General features: G+C 35.1%; 1 protein-coding gene across 5 annotated transcripts in view; it reads right to left on the reverse strand.

Moving 5' to 3' along the window:
• The window catches only part of CNTLN (centlein), a 357,687-nt gene that overhangs the window by 16,354 nt on the left and 326,416 nt on the right, over positions 1-14,917 (reverse strand). The gene's annotated exons all lie outside the window — the stretch shown is intronic.

Consider the following 14,917-nt stretch of genomic DNA (forward strand, 5'->3'; position numbering starts at 1 on the left):
GGTTGTTCTCAATCTTTTGCTAGCTTAAGCAATGTTGCAATAAATAATGGTGCTCATATATACATTTTGCATCCCTAGAAGTGAAATTGCTGGACCAAAGGGTGTGTATAACTGTAATTTTGAAAGCTGTTTAATTCTCCCTCTCTCTAAGATCGTACCAATTTACACCTACACAAAGAACATAGGAAAATACTTGTTTCTCCATACCACTGGCAAAACACCAATCTGGTTTTTCAGTGTTGTTTGCTTTTTTCACTATATTATAAAGTTTCATTTCTCTCATTAAAAATGAAGTTGAGCATCAGCCTTAACAGATAATTATATTTCTTTTGTCTTTTTTTTTCTATTTTTCTTAGTGATTTATAGGAGTTATTTATACTTTAGGGAAATTATAACTGTCTGTTGGGTATTTCTAATCTTTTTCATATTTTGTATTTTTCTTCTGACAGTAATTATATTTTTATTCTGACAGTAATTATAGTATTTTATACCTAGGGAAAAAATGTAAAAACTATTTAATGTACTAAATGAATCTTTTCCTTTCTCACTTTTGAATTTAGTGTGATACTTTAAAAAGCATTCTCCACAATTTTATATACATATATGTATATTATATATATATATATATACTCATTTTCAAACCATGATTTTTTTCTGCCACTTTTAAGATTTTATTTTTCAGTTTTAAATGTTTTATCCATTTGTAATCATCTAGAAAATTATTACATACAATCATAGTTGTCTCACCACCACCTGTTAAATAGTCCATATTTTCCCCATTGATTTCATGTGTGTTTAGGTCAGGTTCTGAACTTTCTATTCTGTTCCATCTGTCTTCTTATTAGTGAAGCTTTATAGTATATTTTTATTAGTGAGGCTTTATAATAAATGTTATAATCCAGTAGGGGTATCTCCCTTCTATTACCTTTCTTCTCAGATTTTTCTTGGTAATTTTTGTTTGTTTGGTTTTTCACATAAACTTCACATTAAGCTTGTCTAGATCCCCTTCCCCTAAACATTTTACTTGTAATTTTATTTAAATCAAGTTAAATTTTATTTGAATCATGTTAACATTTTAGAATGTTGAGTCTTCCTAATCAAAGACCATGGTATTCCCTTCCAGTTGGTTAAGTCTTTATTTGTGTTTCCGAGGATCATTTAAAAATTTTCTCTTTGTAGATCTTTTTTTTTCCTGGGCCTCTTACTTTTTGGGGGGCACTGATTCTAGTACTGATTGTTGCTTGTATACATAAAGATTGTTAAATATATTAAGCTTACTGAAATTTCTTATTTGTTATGAGTTTTTCAGCTGATTCCTCCTTAGCTTCCAGGAATTGAATGTCTGCAAATATTGATAATTTTACTCCTATTTTCCAATTTTTTTTTTTTTTTTGCCATGCTGCAAGGCTTATGGAATGTGGGATCTTAGTTCCCTTACCAGGGATTGAACCCAGGCCCTCGGTAGTGAGAGCGTAGAGTCCTAACCACTGGACCACCAGGGAATTCCTTATTTTCCAACTTTTATACCTCTAATTTCTTTCTTTTCTTATTGAATTGATTATTAAGTTCCTCCTGAACAATATTAAATAGTAATATTGATGGACATACTCAACTTGTTCCTGATTTTAGTGGGAATCTCTCTACTTCATAGGAAATACTATGCCGGATTTTGAGTTGAGAGCTGTATTTTAATATACTAAAAAATACATCTTAATATATAATATACAGTTTTATATAGTTAACTATCTACTCATTTTATTTTTATTTCTTATAAGAATGGAAACCAAATTGTCTTAAATCCATTTTAGCATCCATATAAACTATCATGATTTTTCATCATAAATCTATTAATACAATTTTAAATAATTTTCTTAGTATTGAATTATCCTTGCATCACTAGAATAAACTCCACTTGGTGTGATATATTATTTTTTGATGTGCTGCTGAATTCTATTTGCTAATATTTTATCTGGAATTTCTATATTAATAAGAGATTGATTCGTTTCTTCCAAGAACATTTGGAAAGAATCTTCTCTTTCCATGTTTTACAGTAGTTTTAATGAGATTGAATCTATCTGCTCTTTACTGATGTGGTAGCACTCATCTGAATTTGGCCTAGTATTTATTGCAAAGAAAGATACCTTTTTGGCAAATCATTTTAATTTTCTATTTGTTCTGGAGGGAGTTTTGGTACATCATAATTTTCCTAGAATATGACCTATTTCATCCAGGCTTTCAAATTTATTTGCAGAGTTGAACTAAGTATTCTGCCACGATTTTTTTTCCCTGTGTCTATGTTTATTGTCACTTACTTGTTATTTTGTATAGTTGTGCTTTCTACTTTCTTAATTAGGTAAGCTAAAGATTCAATCTATTTTATTGCTTCTTACTTTTCTTTTCCAAAAAAATACTCTTGTATTCATTTATTAATTCCACATTATTAATTCATTAATTTCTATTTCAATCTTTAGATTCTATTTAATTCCTGAGTTGAATATTTACTTTCATTTATTCTTGTTTGCTAATGTAAATATATAAGGCCATACATTTTTTGAGCACTGTTTTAACTCTATCCTATGGGTTCTGATAATTCTAGAATGTTATTCTTTTAAAAATATTCTGCAATTTGTTCACATTTCCTTCTTAACCCAATAAATTTTTATTTAAGTGCTAGTGACTGGTTTTCTGGTTTTGTTGTTGATTGCCGTTTTATTGCATTATTCTCAGAGATCGTCATCTATACTATTTCTACTTTTCAGAATTAATTGAGGTTTCTTTGTGGTGTGTCTTGGGTTGGAATGCCTGAAAACACACTCTGAGGGGTGGAGATTTGTGTGGGACAGGGTGCTTAGAAGCAACACCTATAAGAAACTTAGGGAAGCAGGAGCAGGCAGAGGGAAACGTTGATCTGCACTGCGGTTCCAACAGAGGCTTCACGCCATCGTGTAAGGAGCGCTGGAGCCGAGATAGCCTTTCAGAGTTGTCTCATCTTTGTTTATTTCCCCTTATACATGACATGAACTTTTTTTTACATCACTGTTCTTTATTTGTTTGAGTCCAGAAACTTTACTAAAACATAAACAGGGGATGACATATTAGATCAATTTTCCCTGGTTCCATGTTATGTTCTTAGAAGTTTTTAGTTCTGAAAATTGTTTTTGGATTATAGCTTCAGTATTTGTCCTGTTCCATCACTCCTTTTCTAATTTGAAGCCTCTAATTATACGTGTTGAATCTCTGTCATTTGCTTCATAAATCCTTTTTTCCACAGTATGTTTTGTTTAACTGAAGCATAATTAGAATGAAACAGTGCACACATTTTAAGTGATTAGTTTAATGAGCTTTGATAATTGTATGCTTCTGTGTAGCCAACACCCTGTTCAAGATATAGAACATCTCCATACTCAAGAAATTTCCCTGATGCTCCTTTCTAGGTCAATTCCTCCCACATCCAGACAGCACTGCTCTGATTTATATCATTTTAGATTAATATTTCCTATTCTAGAATGTCATCTAAATGGAATAATACACTATGTACTCTTTCATGTCTGACTTCTTTTTCTCAACATGGTGGGGTTTTTTTGTTTTTGTTTTCTTAAACATTTATTTATTTATTTTGGCTGTGTTGGGTCTTCGTTGCTGCAAGCGGGCTTTCTATAGTTGCAGTGAGCAGGTGCACGGGCCTCTCATTGTGGTAGCTTCTCTTGTTGCAGAGCATGGGCTCTAGAGCACAAGCTCAGTAGTTGTGGAGCATGGGCTTTGTTGCTCCGCGGCATGTAGGATCTTTCCGGACCAGGGCTCGAACCCGTGTCCCCTGCATTGGCAGGCAGATTCTTAACCACTGCACCACCAGGGAAGTCCTAACGTGGTGTTTTAAATTAAGGATTCATCCTTATTGTTTTGTGTATCCGTAACTTGTTCTTTTCCTTTTAATTTATATTAATTGCAATAAGTTCAACAATATTTATACACACATTCATATAAAACCCAGAAATATATTTTTTTTCCTGTGATAATTTTATTTATTTTCTTTTACTTCTTTGCTTTGTCAGACAACTTGCTTTCATTTGTTCCCAGGTCTCACCACCTTTTCTCGAAGTTCTTACATTTATTTCCACCTTAAACATGTGCTTTTTGGAGGAAATTATTTCATTAATATTTTTATTCACAGTAAAATATTTTCATCTGCTCTGCAGCAACTATCTGTGGTGAAACTTCTTTTCCTGCCATTTACTTTTCCTGTTTCCTTCCTCCATTCTTATCCTAATCTATTTTTGTTGATACTATGTTGGTTCATTTTTCAGGACTCGTTTTTGAAAGAGAAGAGTTTTTCCGAGATTTCCTATTTGTAGAAAGTTATGTGGCAGAAGGGCCTGTGCTGTGCTGCAGGCTGGTGAAGTTTTATATATGAATTTAATATTTTTTCTGATGAATTCCATTAGCCAGGTTATTTTGGTTGTGGTTTGTTTGGTTTTTTATAATAAAAGGAATTTTTTTCTTGGCTGCTATGAGGAAACCCGCCTCCTGCAGATACACCTTGTCTGCATTATACTTCATTAAGTCCTGCCTCCTCCTCTTCTCTGGAAGCAAACTAGTTCTAGGAAGCTCCTATACAAACAGGTGCAGACTCATTCCACTGTTGCAGACAGGTGATTAGGATGTGTACCTCATGTGACTGTCATCGAAGACTGTATCTTTGCTTGTTCTTTCCGAAGTCTACAGCACCTAAGTCTTCTCTCCCTGTTATCTTATTTTTGCTTCCTTTTGGATGTCTTCATCAATCTTACCTGGTTTTGGCTACTCTTCCATGTCTTCTGAAATACAGGGTTTTAACTGTGACCTAGGTTTGCTGTAAAAAGGAACTGAATTTTTGTTTCTTATTCTCATTGTCTGTCATGTGATTCCAAGGGAGAGAAGGGGAAATGATGATTTTATCCCTTTATAATCAAGTCAGAATTCTCCAAAGTGCATTTTCCCCTACTATTTTATTATAAAAAATTTCAAACATGCAGACAAGTTTAAAGAAACGCACAGTGCACAACCATGTGCCCACTACCTATAGGCTACAATTAATTTTGCTATACTTGCTTTATCACATAGCTATCTTCCATCTTATTTTGTTGATGCATTTCAAAGGAAGTTGCAGACATCGGTACAGTTCCCCCCTAAACACTTCAGCATTCACTTCTTAACTAATGATCGATATTTATTTATAGTTCTCATTACTATTTTTTGAGGTGAAATTTATATACAGTGAAATGCGTTAAGTCTTAACTGTATGATTTTATGAATTCTGACAATGAAAACACTGGGTAACTCACACCCAGATCAAAGTAAAGGACATTTCCATCACTCCAGAAAGTTGGCTTGTGTCTTTTCCTAGTCAATCCCCATCCTTAGCTCCAAGAGGCAGGCAACAACTGTCTTTTTTTTAAAAAAATATCTATAGATTAGTTTTGCCTGTTCTATAAATTCTTACAAATGGAATCATACAGTATGCATTATTTTGTGTTCGGATTCTTTCACTTACAATGTTTTTGCAATTCATCCACATTGTTACATGTATAAGTAGTTCATTTCTTTGTATTGCTGACTTTTATTCCATTACATAATTATAACGTTGTTATACATTTTCCTATAGATGGACACCTGGGTTGTTTCCAGTCCTTGACTATTATGAATAAAACTGCTATGAATATTCCTGTGCATTTTGTGTGTATGTGTGTACACATGTTTTCATTTCTCTTGAGTAAATACCTAGAAGTAGAACTCCTGAGTCATATGGTAGGTGACTGTTTCATTTACTAGAAACTTCTATAGCTTTCCCTTAGAACTTGTGCCACCAGTGGATGAAAATTCTCCATCCTCCACATTCTTTCCAACATTTAGTGGCTTACCTATTTTTTCTTGAATTTATTTCTAAGAATTGTATTTTTGATGCTATAGTAAGTTGAAAGTTTTTTATTTCATTTTCCAATCGTTTAGTGTTAATATATAAAAACTTTTGATTTTTGTATTTTGACCCTGTATCCTATGAAATGGCTAAACTCTTGTTAATTCTAGTAGCTGTTTTATAAATCTTTAGAATTTTCTATGTAAAGAATCATGTCTCATCAGAGAAACGTACATCAAAATCACAATAAGGTATCACCTCACACCCATTAGGAAGGCTATTATTGAAAAAGTAAAAAACGTGTTGGCAAGGATGTGGAAAAACTGAAACCCTTGCACACTGTTGGTGGGATTGTAAAGTGGTGCAACTTTAATGAAAGGAGATATTTCAAAAATTTTAAAAAAAGAGAACTACTATATGATCCAGGAATCCCACTTCTGGATATATGTAAAAGAACTGACAGCAAGGTCTTTGCACACTTAGGTTCACAACAGCACTGTTCACAATATCCAAGAGGTAAAAGCAAGCCAAATGTCCACTGATGGATGAACGGACAAACAAAATGTGGTATATACGTACAATAGTATATTATTCAGCTTTAAAAAGGAAGGATATCCTGTCACATGCTCCCCAAATGGATGAACCTTGGGGACATTATGCTAAGTAAAATAAGCCAGTCACAAAAAGTCAAACACTGTATGATTCCACATATATGAGGTATCTAAAGTGTGATTACCTCCATAGAAACAGAAAGTGAATGGTTACCAGAGGCTAGGGGGAGGGGAAAAGGGGGAGTTGTTTAATGGGTATAGAGTATCAGATTTGCAAGATGAAAAAGTTCTGCATGTCTATTTCACAACTATGTGAATATACTTAACACTACTAAACTAATACACTTAAAAAGATGGTTAAGATGGTAAATTATTGTGGTTATGTTTTCTACCACAATAAAAAAAAGAATCAGGTCATCTGCAAATAGAAACATTATTTTTACCAATATTTATATCTTGTTTCACCCCTTTTCTTGTATTGCACTGGAATATTGAATAGAAGTGGTGAATAAACAACTCTGCCTTGCTTCTAGTCTCAAGGAGAAAGTGTTTAATATTTCACCATTAGGTGTGATGTGCCCTGTGGGTTTTTTGTAGATGCCCTTTAACATATCAAGTTCTCTTCTACACTTAAGTTTCCTGGGTTTTGTTGTTTTTATTATCATAAATGGGTGTTGAATTTTGTCAAATGATTTTAGGGAGTATTTGTTTGAAATTCCCTTTTATTTTCTGAATGGGGTGGATTACATTGATTTCTTAGAACTGTTGAATCAACCTTTTGTTCCTAGGATAATATCAACTTATTCATGGTATAAATCATTTTCGCATAATCCTGGATTCGATTAACTGATACGCAGTTGAGGATTTTTTACATTGATGTTCATAGTGCAATGTTGGCCTGTGGTTCTTTTTTTTTTTAATAACGTTTCGTCAGGTTTTGCTTTTAGGGTTATGTTGGCCATATTAAATGAGTTGGGACTTATTTTCTATTCTTCCATTTTCTGAAAAAGTTTCTGTAAGATGGTGCTATATTTTTCCTCAGATGTTTGATAGAATTGCTCAGTGAAACCCTCTGGATCTGGTGAAAGTACATGTGTTTTCTGAATGAAGGTTTCAGATTTTTTTTAAAAAATCCAATTTCTTTAACTAATGAAGAGCTACTCATACTTTCAATTCCATCTCTTGTCAGTTTTTGTGATGAAAAGAGTTAATTCCGAATGGTTCTGGAAGCTCATTTTCCTTCTCCTCTTGGTAGTTCAGTAGGGACTCAGGATAGTTTAATAGCTACACTGAGTCAGTCGGAGGAAAGAGCAAAGGGTTTGGCGGACGTCTGTGCTCTAATAGGCAATGCTCAACCTAGGATTCCCAGTGTGCTCATCGGTGGGGATGGGGCCCTTCCTCTCTCTTGGAGTGCACTCTGTCACACATCCAGCTTGCTGGTCTAAGCAGACCTCTCTCTGCCAGAAACTTGGCCGTGGTGCATACCAAACATTTATACTCAGTCTTTGCTGTGGAATAAAGGGAGCTCTGGGGCTGTGTGCATTCTACTACTTGTCTGCCTCCAAACCCAATGTTATCTGAAATGTGTGGTGCTAGTGGTGTATGACTGTGATGCCCCTACATGACAGGTAAGATGTACTTTTCAAGGAAGTTGTCCATTTCACCTAAATTGTCAAGTTTATTGCTATAATCTTGTTCATAACATTTTCTTATTACCTGTTTTAGGATCTGTAGTGATATCCCACCTTTAATTCCTGATATTGGCAATTTGTATGTTTTCTTTTGATCACTTTAGCTAGGGTTTTATAGTTGATCTTTGCAAAGAATTATCCTATGTACATTTTAAATTATGAAACTGCCATGTTGTTCTTTAAAGTACTGTTTCTGTTTACATTCCCTTCAAAAGCACGTGAGAGTACTTTTTTCATAGCTTCTTGCTAACTTTAGATTTTATATATCTTTTTTAGTTTTTTGATCTGATGTCAAACAGACAAAAATTGTTTAATTTTTATTTATCTTGCATTTCCTGGATTCCTAGTGAGACTGAGCATATTTACAATATATTTATGTACTATTTGTGTTTCCTCTTCAGTGATTATTTTTATTATTTGCCCTTATTTCTACTGGGCTATTTGTCTTTTATTCATTTATTTGCAAAACTTCTTTATATATTCTAGATATTGTTTTATCTGGGCAAATATTCTCTCACATTGTCACTAGTCTTTTTTTTTTTAATGTCTTTTTTTTTTTACATTTATTGGAGTATAATTGCTTTACAATATCACTAATCTTTTATTTACAGTATCTTTTCCCTACAGTTAAGTGTTTTTTATATAATCATGGTTTTTAGTTGTGGCCTTTATTGCTTTTAGGTTTTCTGTTTTGATAATGAAGTTTTTTCCCATCTCAAGATTATAAAAATTTTTGTAATGCTTTAACCACTTTCTTCTTTATTCTTGGATTTTATAGCAATGGGTAATATATATTTTGGGGTTGTGTGAGATATATAGCTAATCTTATTATTATTTTTAAATTGAAAGCAATTTCTCCAATGCCATTATTGACTACTTTCCCATATACTGATTTGAAATGCCAAATCCAAACTTAATGCTCTAAATTCCCTTATAATGAGTCGGTTTTGCAACTCTTTCTGTGCCAATGCTCTATGCATCTATTTCTGCACTAATCATGCTATTTTATTTATATAGCTTTATAGCATGTTTTGATGTTTGCTAGGAAAAATTTCCCTCTCTCCTTCCCATTCTTCAGCCATTTTCATTCCCTCCCTTTCAGTTATATTTTTGGAACCAGTTTGTATCTTGGACAGCACTCATATTTAGATGAGATATGGAATGAATTCTCACATTTAACAATATTATTTCTTCCCATTCAGAAAAACAGTATATCTCTCCATTTATTTAGTTCTTTTTTTATGTCATTCAGTGTTTTATAGTCCACTTTATAGGTTTCTTGCATTTCTTAAAAGAGTTATTCCTGGGTATTTGATAGTTTTTTATCATTATAAATAGAAATTTAAAAATAGTATTTTAAAATATATTCTTAATTGTAAAGTCTACTTTATTTTGTATGTTGAACTTGTTCTGAACTTGTTGCTGAATTATCTGGTTCGTTCTAATAGTTTATGACTTGATTCTCTTGAATTTCCTAGATCCACAAACATGTCATTAACAATCAAAGTTTAGCTGTATACGTTCAATTCATTTTGGGGAAGGAGAAGAGGAGTTGCTTTATAGTTTATGGATTTTTTTCTTTTATCTTTATTAAAGCCATTTAAAAATTTTCTTTGAGTTTATTGTTTTTTTCTTTCTAGTATCTTGAGTTGAAAATTAAATTTTGGCTGAATTTCAAAGGTTTTGATATTTCACTGTAGTTCATAAACTGACTTTTAATTTCCTCCTTAACCCAAGATCATATAGAGTTTGGAATTTCTAAGTGGATAGAAACATTTGGCCACTTATTTTGTAAAATCATAACTATATTATACCCTACACAGGGTACATAGCCTAAATGATTTTTGCTTTTTTTGAACCTGTTGAACTTTGTGGCATAAGATGTATGTTGCACAGGGGTGAATGTTCCACAGGGGTTTGAAAAGAAAGTAGCCTTGCTCACATTTTCTCTATTTGAATTGTTGATTTCTGAATATAATATAGATTAAATATACTAGAAGATAGTAAATACACTTGTGGATTCATTGATTTCCTTTTGTAATTTTACCAAATTTTGCTTAATGTTGTCAGGTACATAAAAATTCATGAATTTTATATTTTCTTTGCAAACTATCCATTTTTATCAACATGAAATTACCCTCTTTATCCTTATTAATGGTTTTTTCTTTAATTTTGTCTCAAAGTAATATTGTTATATCTTCTTTTTGTTAGCATTTACCTGGAACATATTCAATTGTGTGCTGGCAAACAAGCTCTTTTTCAGGGGATGGGTATGACTTGTAATGCTTGTCAATTTCTATGGCATTAAGTACTTGTACCATGATTGATTTCAAGCAACAAACACGAAGGAGATGCTGGAAAGAGATATGCAAAATCGATTCTCACAAGCTGGTACAAGCTAGTTGCAGGATATCATAATTTTATTCTTTTATTTTTTTAGCTTTAGGGATCGTTATGTTTTAGGTGCATCTTTTTTCAATCTCATAGTCTCTCTTTTTTTCTTTTTTTAAACTACATTTCAACTTAATTACATATATTGGGATTATTGGTATGTTTGGATCATCCTATCTTTTTTATTTACCATGTCTCTTATATACTGTTCCTCTCTTTTGTTCTTTCCTTCTTCCCTTCCTTCCATTCTTCTTCCTGGCTTGTGTTGAATTGATGGAGCTTTCTTTATTTTTTTTAAATTTCTTCTAATTCTTTGAAAATTAAATACTCGATTCCTATTCTTTTTTTTTTTTTTTTTTTTTTTTTCTTTTTGCGATATGCGGGCCTCTCACTGTTGTGGCCTCTCCCGTTGCGGAGCACAGGCTCCGGACGCGCAGGCCCAGCGGCCATGGCTCACGGGCCCAGCCGCTCCGCGGCATATGGGATCCTCCCAGACCGGGGCACGAACCCGTATCCCCTGCATCGGCAGGCGGACTCTCAACCACTGCGCCACCAGGGAGGCCCTCGATTCCTATTCTTGTGGTCACCTTTAAAACTTCTGAACATATATTTAATATTATTGAAGTATTTAATTTGATTAATTTAATATAATAAATTAATATTATATTTTAAATCAATATCTAGAGTTTCTTATCCTCCACATGTTCCACCAAAGCAAAAAAGAAACTTAACTCTTCCAACCAACCCCTCCTCCTAACTTCTGTTACTGTAAACATTAACATCAACAGTTATGTAGGTTTTACTAGAGTCTTTGTTTTCCATTGTTTCATATGTTCTAAAGATTGACAGAGTCCCATTTGGGCAGAAAGACTTGAAGAAGTGAAAAGATAAACTATTTTAATATAAACAGGAAAAGAGCAGACTTTGAGAAAGAATAGGGCTTGCAGTATTCAAGGAACACCAAGAAAGTCAGTATGGTTAAAGTGGAATCAGTGAGGTGACATGTAGTAGAAAGTGAAGTCACAGAAGTAACAACAAGACTAATCATGGAAGCCTCGCAGGGCAGTGAAGACGTTTCATTCTATCGTGTAATGAGGAGTCATGAGACAATTTTGAGCAAGGGAGTGACACGATATGTTTTCAGTTTTAAAAGAACCATTCTGACCAAAAAATGGAGAAAAAGATTGTCTGGAGCAAGAGCTGAAGAGGGAGATGAGCTAGGAGAGTATACAGAGGTACAAGCAAGAGGTAGTGATAACCTGGACAGTAGCAGTGTTGAAAGGCAGCAGAATTCTGGATCGATTTTCAAATAACAGCCCACAGGATTTGATGAGGGATTAGACATGCAATGTGAGAGAAAGAGAAAAGACAAGGATGATTCGAGGTTTGGGGCCCCACCACCCGGACGACTGGTGAAAAAACAAATCCTGAGACAAAGAACACTATAACGGAAGTAAGACTGGGAGAAGTACAGATTCCAGTGGGTTGTAGGCTTAGTAATGAAAAGAAAAAGAAAAATTTCTTCAGGTTACTTCTGCTTTCTCAGTGAAATAAGAAGCTGAGATTAAGGCACTAAGGAGGGGGTGGATGCTAGAGGTCTAAGAAGATAGGAGAAAGGAATGTTGGGGAAACTTGGGGGCTAAATGCACTGGGAAAGTATAACAGTCTTACACAGAGTGTTGAGGTCCCACCTGAAGTTCTTGGTTATGAACTTAAATTAAGACCAATCAGCATGGTTGTGTTTTTCTTTAGAGACATTCAGCTGCTTGGGTCCAGAAGAAAAGTGGGTAGAGATTTAACTAGGCATGGATTTTTTTTTTTTTTTTTGCGGTACGCGGGCCTCTCACTGCTGTGGCCTCTCCTGCTGCGGAGCACAGGCTCCGGAGGCGCAGGCTCAGCGGCCATGGCTCATGGGCCCAGCCGCTCTGCGGCATGTGGGATCCTCCCGGACCGGGGCATGAACCCGTGTCCCCTGCATCGGCAGGCGGACTCTCAACCACTGCGCCACCAGGGAAGCCCTAGGCATGGATTTTTTCCATGTGAATATGACAGAGGGACAGATGAGCAGACTGAGGACATATGTTAAAAAGTGACCATGACAGAACATGGAGTACTTGCTTCATGAGGAGGGAAGTGAAAGCATAATGGGAAAGAAGGTGGTAATAATTAGGGAAAAGTGGTAAGGTCAATGAATTTCAGTTTGTAATCATGTCAGAGAATTGTTGGAGTGTAAGTACAAAAAGACATGGGGGTCAAAGAATAAGATGCTAGAGGTGCTGGAGTTGATGCAGTTATTGGCAATGACAAGGCCAAGAGTAATATTTCTTAATGGGAACACTTTTGGTATTGTGGAGATGACAATATTTTTACTGTGTGGGACTAACCTTCACAATGCAGGATGTTTAGCATCTCTGGCCAATGGGCACTGCATATCAGTAGCACCTCCTAGTCAGTGTGACAACCCAAAGCACCCACACATTTCCAAATGCTCCATAAGGTGGGTGATCCTTCCTTAATTCAGAACCAAGGGTCATGGATATGATCATGAGACTAATCACTGGAACTGAATATGGTGAAGAATTGAGAGGCTAGGGTGCTGGATGACCTACATGGATAGGAGGTCATCCAAAATCATAACAGAATCGTGTTGGAGAGAAAGACTGTGAACCAGGTGAAAAGCTATATGACTAACCTTCTACAATGAGGTACAAACAGATTTGGTGGTGATTATATGTTTCAATGGATTTCTGAGATCTATTTCAATAATTTCTCAATCTTATGCATCCCAAGAGAATATCTAAATAGGGTTGAATAATATCAGAATTCCATGATCCACCCTCACATACCACTAGAGTATCATTATAAAGAGGTACAACAGGGACTTCCCTGGTGGCGTAGTGGTTAAGAATCTGCCTGTGAATGCAGGGGACATGGTTCAACCCCTGGTCCAGGAAGATCCGATAGGTCGCAGAGCAACTAAGCCCGTATGCCACAACTACTGAGCCTGCGCTCTAGAGCCCGTGAGGCACAACTACTGAAGCCTGCATGCTGCAACTACTGAAGACCGCGAGCCGCAACTACTGAAGCCCACGCACCTAGAGCCCATGCTCTGCAACAAGAGAAGCCACTGCAATGAGAAGCCCACACACCACAATGAAGAGCAGCCCCCGCTTGCTACAACTAGAGAAAGCCCGCACGCAACAACGAAGACCCAACGCAGACAAAAATGAATAAATAAATAAATACATATATTTACATATATATATATATATACATATATATATATATATATATGTAAAGAGGTATGACAAATGAATGGGTAAAGAAGATGTGGTACTGGGGCTTCCCTGGTGGTGCAATGGTTGAGAATCCGCCTGCCAATGCAGCAGACACGGGTTCGAGCCCTGGTCCAGGAAGACCCCACATGCCGTGGAGCCTGTGCTCTAGAGCTCATGTGCCACAACTGCTGAGCCCGCATGCCACAACTACTTGCCTCATGTGCCTGGAGCCCGTGCTCTGCCACAGGAGAAGCCCCCTCAATGAGAAGCCCATGCACTGAACGAGGAGTGGCCCCCACTTGCTGCAACTAGGGAAAGCCCATGCGTAGCAACAAAGACCCAACGCAGACAAAAATAAATAAATTAAAAAAAATTCAAATAAATAAATAACACCTGAAATCCTCCTTATGAACAACAACAACAAAAAGATGTGGTACATATATACAATAGAATATTACTCAGCCATAAAAAGGAATGAAATAATGCCATTTGTAGCAACATGGATGGACCTAGAGATCATCATACTAAGTGAAGTAAGCCAAAGACAAATATCATACAATATTGCTTACATGTGGAATCTTAAAAAATGACACAAATGAACTTATATACAAAACAGAAACAGACTCACAGACACAGAAAATAAACTTATGGTTACCAAAGGGGAAAGGGGTGAGGGATAAATTAGGAGTTTGGGATTAAAATATACACACTACTATATATAAAATAGATAACCAACAAGCACTTACTGTATAGCACCTACTTGATACTTGATATCAAGTATCAAGATACTTGATATCTTGTAATAATCTATAATGGAAGAGAGTGTAAAAAAAGAATATATATATATTTTTTAATATATACTTATGACTGAGTCACTTTGCTGTACATCTGAAACTAACTCTACATTGTAAATCAACTATATTTCAATAAAATTTTTAAAAACCCATAAGTTAAAAAAAGAGGTACCAAAATGAGGTAGAATCAAACAATGTTACATGGCACACATACGAAGCAGTGCTGTTACTAAATAATGTACCCTATATACTTTCACTTCAAATGCCTTAATAGTTCTTTTCACAAGAAAAAAATTTTGTACCTATGTATGATGATGGA

The sequence above is a fragment of the Mesoplodon mirus genome (assembly GCF_964341445.2).
Source record: "Mesoplodon mirus genome assembly, chromosome: 1".
In the NCBI taxonomy this organism is placed as follows: Eukaryota; Metazoa; Chordata; class Mammalia; order Artiodactyla; family Ziphiidae; genus Mesoplodon; species Mesoplodon mirus.